Source organism: Stomoxys calcitrans, chromosome 1, assembly GCF_963082655.1.
Source record: "Stomoxys calcitrans chromosome 1, idStoCalc2.1, whole genome shotgun sequence".
Classification (NCBI taxonomy): Eukaryota; Metazoa; Arthropoda; class Insecta; order Diptera; family Muscidae; genus Stomoxys; species Stomoxys calcitrans.
In genome coordinates, this window is record NC_081552.1 from 158,719,948 (window position 1) to 158,727,023 (window position 7,076).

Below are 7,076 nucleotides of genomic sequence, written 5' to 3' on the forward strand. Positions count from 1 at the left end.
TATTCCAAGGAAACTTTTGTTACATATAAAGTAAAGTAAAAGAAGGCGCAGCGGAGCGGGCCCGGCTCAGCTAGTTAGTTATAACTATGAATATACTAGTGGAGTTATAATAAAATGGCATGATTATTATATCCTTGGTGGTTGGTATACATACTTCAGCACGGCCTCACTTAACACGTTTTCAGTTGTTTTTATACCCTCCATCATAAGATGGGGGGTATACTAATTTCGTCATTCTGTTTGTAACTACTCGAAATATTTGTCTGAGACCCCATAAAGTATATATATTCTTGATCGTCGCGACATTTTATGTCGATCTAGCCATGTCCGTCCGTCTGTCCGTCCGTCCGTCTGTCTGTCGAAAGCACGCTAACTTCCGAAGGAGTAAAGCTAGCCGCTTGAAATTTGCACAAATACTTCTTATTAGTGTAGGTCGGTTGGTATTGTAAATGGGCCATATCGGTCCATGTTTTGATATAGCTGCCATATAAACCGATCTTGGGTCTTGACTTCTTGAGCCTCTAGAGTGCGCAATTCTTATCCAATTGGAATGAAATTTTGCACGACGTGTTTTGTTATGATATCCAACAACTGTGCCAAGTATGGTTCAAATCGTTCAATAACCTGATATAGCTGCCATATAAACCGATCTTGGGTCTTGACTTCTTGAGCCTCTAGAGTGTGCAATTCTTATCCGATTGAAATGGAATTTCGCACGACGTGTTTTGTTATGATACCCAACAACTGTGCCAAGTATGGTTTAAATCGGTCCATAACCTGGTATAGCTGCCATATAAACCGATCTTGGGTCTTGACTTCTTGAGCCTCTAGAGTGTGCAATTCTTATCCGATTGGAATGCAATTTCGCACGACGTGTTTTGTTATGATACCCAACAACTGTGCCAAGTATGGTTTAAATCGGTCCATAACCTGATATAGCTGCCATATAAACCGATCTTGGGTCTTGACTTCTTGAGCCTCTAGAGGGCACAATTCTTATCCGATTTGAATGAATTTTTGCACGAAGTATTTCGTCATGATATCCAACAACTGTGCCAAGTATGGTTTAAATCGGTCCATAACCTGATATAGCTGTCATATAAACAGATCTGGGGATTTGACTTCTTGAGCTTCTAGAGGGCGCAATTCCTATCCGATTTGGCTGAAATTTTGCATGACGTATTTTATTTTTACTTTCAACAACTGTGTCAAATATGGTTCAAATCGTTTCGTAACCTGATATAGCTGCCATATAAATCGATCTGGGATCTTGACTTCTTGACCCCTAGAGGTCGCAATTATTATCCGATATGCCTGAAATTTTGTACGACGGATCCTCTCATGACCATCAACAAACGTGTTTATTATGTTCTGAATCAGTCTATAGCCCGATACAGATCCCATATAAATCGTTCTCTCTATTTTACTTCGTGAGCCTCTAGAGTGCGCAATTCTTATCCAATTGGAATGAAATTTTGCACGACGTGTTTTGTTATGATATCCAACAACTGTGCCAAGTATGATTCAAATCGGTCCATAACCTGATATAGCTGCCATATAAACCGATCTTGGGTCTTGACTTCTTGAGCCTCTAGAGTGTGCAATTCTTATCCGATTGGAATGGAATTTCGCACGACGTGTTTTGTTATGATACCCAACAACTGTGCCAAGTATGGTTTAAATCGGTCCATAACCTGATATAGCTGCCATATAAACCGATCTTGGGTCTTGACTTCTTGAGCCTCTAGAGTGTGCAATTCTTATCCGAGTGGAATGGAATTTCGCACGACGTGTTTTGTTATGATACCCAACAACTGTGCCAAGTATGGTTTAAATCGGTCCATAACCTGATTTAGCTGCCATATAAACCGATCTTGGGTCTTGACTTCTTGAGCCTCTAGAGTGTGCAATTCTTATCCGATTGGAATGGAATTTCGCACGACGTGTTTTGTTATGATACCCAACAACTGTGCCAAGTATGGTTTAAATCGGTCCATAACCTGATATAGCTGCCATATAAACCGATCTTGGGTCTTGACTTCTTGAGCCTCTAGAGTGTGCAATTCTTATCCGATTGGAATGCAATTTCGCACGACGTGTTTTGTTATGATACCCAACAACTGTGCCAAGTATGGTTTAAATCGGTCCATAACCTGATATAGCTGCCATATAAACCGATCTTGGGTCTTGACTTCTTGAGCCTCTAGAGGGCACAATTCTTATCCGATTTGAATGAATTTTTGCACGAAGTATTTCGTCATGATATCCAACAACTGTGCCAAGTATGGTTTAAATCGGTCCATAACCTGATATAGCTGTCATATAAACAGATCTGGGGATTTGACTTCTTGAGCTTCTAGAGGGCGCAATTCCTATCCGATTTGGCTGAAATTTTGCATGACGTATTTTATTTTTACTTTCAACAACTGTGTCAAATAAGGTTCAAATCGTTTCGTAACCTGATATAGCTGCCATATAAATCGATCTGGGATCTTGACTTCTTGACCCCTAGAGGTCGCAATTATTATCCGATATGCCTGAAATTTTGTACGACGGATCCTCTCATGACCATCAACAAACGTGTTTATTATGTTCTGAATCAGTCTATAGCCCGATACAGATCCCATATAAATCGTTCTCTCTATTTTACTTCGTGAGCCTCTAGAGTGCGCAATTCTTATCCAATTGGAATGAAATTTTGCACGACGTGTTTTGTTATGATATCCAACAACTGTGCCAAGTATGATTCAAATCGGTCCATAACCTGATATAGCTGCCATATAAACCGATCTTGGGTCTTGACTTCTTGAGCCTCTAGAGTGTGCAATTCTTATCCGATTGGAATGGAATTTCGCACGACGTGTTTTGTTATGATACCCAACAACTGTGCCAAGTATGGTTTAAATCGGTCCATAACCTGATATAGCTGCCATATAAACCGATCTTGGGTCTTGACTTCTTGAGCCTCTAGAGTGTGCAATTCTTATCCGATTGGAATGGAATTTCGCACGACGTGTTTTGTTATGATACCCAACAACTGTGCCAAGTATGGTTTAAATCGGTCCATAACCTGATATAGCTGCCATATAAACCGATCTTGGGTCTTGACTTCTTGAGCCTCTAGAGTGTGCAATTCTTATCCGATTGGAATGGAATTTCGCACGACGTGTTTTGTTATGATACCCAACAACTGTGCCAAGTATGGTTTAAATCGGTCCATAACCTGATATAGCTGCCATATAAACCGATCTTGGGTCTTGACTTCTTGAGCCTCTAGAGTGAGCAATTCTTATCCGATTGGAATGCAATTTCGCACGACGTGTTTTGTTATGATACCCAACAACTGTGCCAAGTATGGTTTAAATCGGTCCATAACCTGATATAGCTGCCATATAAACCGATCTTGGGTCTTGACTTCTTGAGCCTCTAGAGGGCACAATTCTTATCCGATTTGAATGAATTTTTGCACGAAGTATTTCGTCATGATATCCAACAACTGTGCCAAGTATGGTTTACATCGGTCCATAACCTGATATAGCTGTCATATAAACAGATCTGGGGATTTGACTTCTTGAGCTTCTAGAGAGCGCAATTCCTATCCGATTTGGCTGAAATTTTGCATGACGTATTTTATTTTTACTTTCAACAACTGTGTCAAATAAGGTTCAAATCGTTTCGTAACCTGATATAGCTGCCATATAAATCGATCTGGGATCTTGACTTCTTGACCCCTAGAGGTCGCAATTATTATCCGATATGCCTGAAATTTTGTACGACGGATCCTCTCATGACCATCAACAAACGTGTTTATTATGTTCTGAATCGGTCTATAGCCCGATACAGATCCCATATAAATCGTTCTCTCTATTTTACTTCGTGAGCCTCTAGAGTGCGCAATTCTTATCCAATTGGAATGAAATTTTGCACGAAGTATTTCGTCATGATATCCAACAACTGTGCCAAGTATGGTTTACATCGGTCCATAACCTGATATATATCTGTCATATAAACAGATCTGGGGATTTGACTTCTTGAGCTTCTAGAGGGCGCAATTCCTATCCGATTTGGCTGAAATTTTGTATGACGTATTTTATTTTTACTTTCAACAATTGTGTCAAATAAGGTTCAAATCGTTTCGTAACCTGATATAGCTGCCATATAAATCGATCTGGAATCTTGACTTCTTGACCCCTAGAGGTCGCAATTATTATCCGATATGCCTGAAATTTTGTACGACGGATCCTCTCATGAGCATCACCAAACGTGTTTATTATGTTCTGAATCGGTCTATAGCCCGATACAGATCCCATATAAATCGTTCTCTCTATTTTACTTCGTGAGCCCCAATGGGCGCAATTCTTATTCGAATTGGCTGAAATTTTACACAGGTCTCCAACATATAATTTAATTGTGGTCCGAACCGGACCATATCTTGATATCGTTTTAATAGCAGAGCAACTCTTTTCTTATATCCTTTTTTGCCTAAAAAGAGATGCCGTGAAAACAACTCGACAAATGCGATCCATGGTGGAGGGTATATAAGATTCGGCCCGGCCGAGCTTAGCACGCTTTTACTTGTTTAATTTGATATCACCATTCCATTAAGCGTTATTCGCTTAATGGAAAAAAATTGTTCAACCGTGAGTCGTGATTTAGTCCTGAGACGTGATCTTTCTCGTGAGTCATGTGTGCCTCGTGAGTGTCTTGTGAGTCGTGCGTGAGTGTGCGTGAGTAAAATGTTTGTCTCGTGAACGTGAGTCGACATAAAAAAGACATGAGTGAGTAAATTTTTATTATCGTGAACGTGAGTGAAAAATCACTCACGCCCACATCTTCACTTGTAAGGACCAAGAGATCGGTCAAATATCTAAGAATCCGACTAGATTCAATGCTGACTAATGCAGTGCAAATCAGGCACGAACGATAAAGGTCGGGAGAATAACGACGCAAACATAATGGACCTCTCCCGGGCAGGCACAGACACTTAATGGAGACATGCAATAGCATCCTTCTCTATGGGACCAGATACTGTGCAGCGCACGAGGCTCCTAGGGTCAAATCATCCTTCCGAGCAGTAGCGGAGCCCGCAACCCTTGTATTAGCTGGAAAGGATTCGACAAACGTCATGGAGCGGGCCTGACTTTATACAGCAAAACCCAGAGACAAGGGGCTGAGATTCAAATGAATCATATACTGGCCATATAGAGGTACTATCGAGAGATGGCAACAAAGGTGGACTAATAAGAATCGTGCAGGTGGACGTGACAGTAGGCGGTATCGAATAAAGAGTCGCAGTGAGAAGCCGGGCGATGCCGGCTTTTGCAAAAATAACTAAAAGCGTGCTAAGTTCGGCCTGGACGAATCTTATATACCCTCCACCATAGATCGCATTTGTCAAGTTCTTTTCCCGGCATCTCTTCTTAGGCAAAAAAAGGATATAAGAAAAGATTTGCTCTGCTATTCGAGCGATATCAAGATATGGTCCGTGTGGGATCACAATTAAATTATATGTTGGAGACCTGTGTAAAATGTCAGCCAATTCGTATAAGAATTGAGCCCTTTGGGTGCTCAAGAAGTAAAATAGAGAGATCGATTTATATGGGAGCTGTATCGAGCTATAGACCGATTCAGACTATAATAAACACGTATGATGATAATCATCATGAGAGAATCCGTCGTACAAAATTTCAGGCAAATCGGATAATAATTGCGACCTCTAGAGGCTTAAGACTTCAAGATCCCAGATCGGTTTACATGGCAGCTATATCAGGTTATGAACCGATTTGAACCTTATTTGACACAGTTGTTGAAAGTAAGATTTAAATACGTCTTGCAAAATTTCAGTCAAATCGGATAGGAATTGCGTCCTCTAGAAGCTCAAAAAGTCAAGTCCCCAGATCTGTTTATATGACAGCTATATCAGGTTATAAACCGATTTGAACCATACTTGGCACAGTTGTCATAACAAAATACTACGTGCAAAATTTCCTTCCAATCGGATAAGAATTGCGCACTCTAGAGGCTCAAGAAGTCAAGACCCAAGATCGGTTTATATGGCAGCTATATCAGGTTATGAACCGATTTGATGCATACTTGGCTTGGCGTTGTTGGATATCATAACAAAACACGTCGTGCAAAATTTTATCCCAATCGGATGAGAATTGCACACTCTAGAGGCTCAAGAAGTCAAGACCCAAGATCGGTTTATATGGCAGCTATATCAGGTTATAAACCGATTTGAACCGTTCTACACAGTTGTTGGAAGTCATAACAAAATGCGTCATGCTAAATTTCCGTCAAATCGGATAAGAATTGCGCATTCTAGAGGCTCAAGAAGTCAAGACCCAAGATCGGTTTATATGGCAGCTATACCAGTAGGTGGACCGATTTGAACCATACATAGCACATCTGTTGAAAGTCATAGCAAAACACCTCGCGCAAAACTTCAGCTAAATTGGATGATAATTGCACCCTCTAGTGGCTCAAGAAGTCAAGACCCCAGATCGGTTTATATGGCAGCTATGTCAGATTATGGACTGATTTGAACTATTCTTACACAGTTGTTGGAAGTCATAGCAAAACACGTCATGCAAAATTTGAGCTAAATCAGATAAGAATTGCGCCTTCTAGTGGCTCAAGAAGTCAAGATCCAAGATATATAAAGAATTTGTTGAAAGTCAACAAATGTCAATAATTTTGTCTATCAAGTCTCTTGCAGCGACTTATTATACCCACCACCACAGGATGCGGTTATACTAATCTAGTCATTCCGTTTTTAACACCTCCAAATATTGATCTGGGAAGTATATATATTCTGGATCATCTCGACATTCTGATTCGATCTAGTCATGTCCGTCCGTCTGTCGAAATCACGATAGCGGGCGAACGCGTTAAGCTAGCCGCTTGAAATTTTGCACATATACTTCTAATGGATGTAGGTCTTTGGGGATTGCAAATCGGCCATATCGGTTCAGATTTGGATATAGCTCCCATATAAACCGATCTCCCGATTTGACTTCTTGAGCCCCAAGAAGACCCAATGTTTCCGATTTGGCTGAAATTTTGCTTGTGATGTT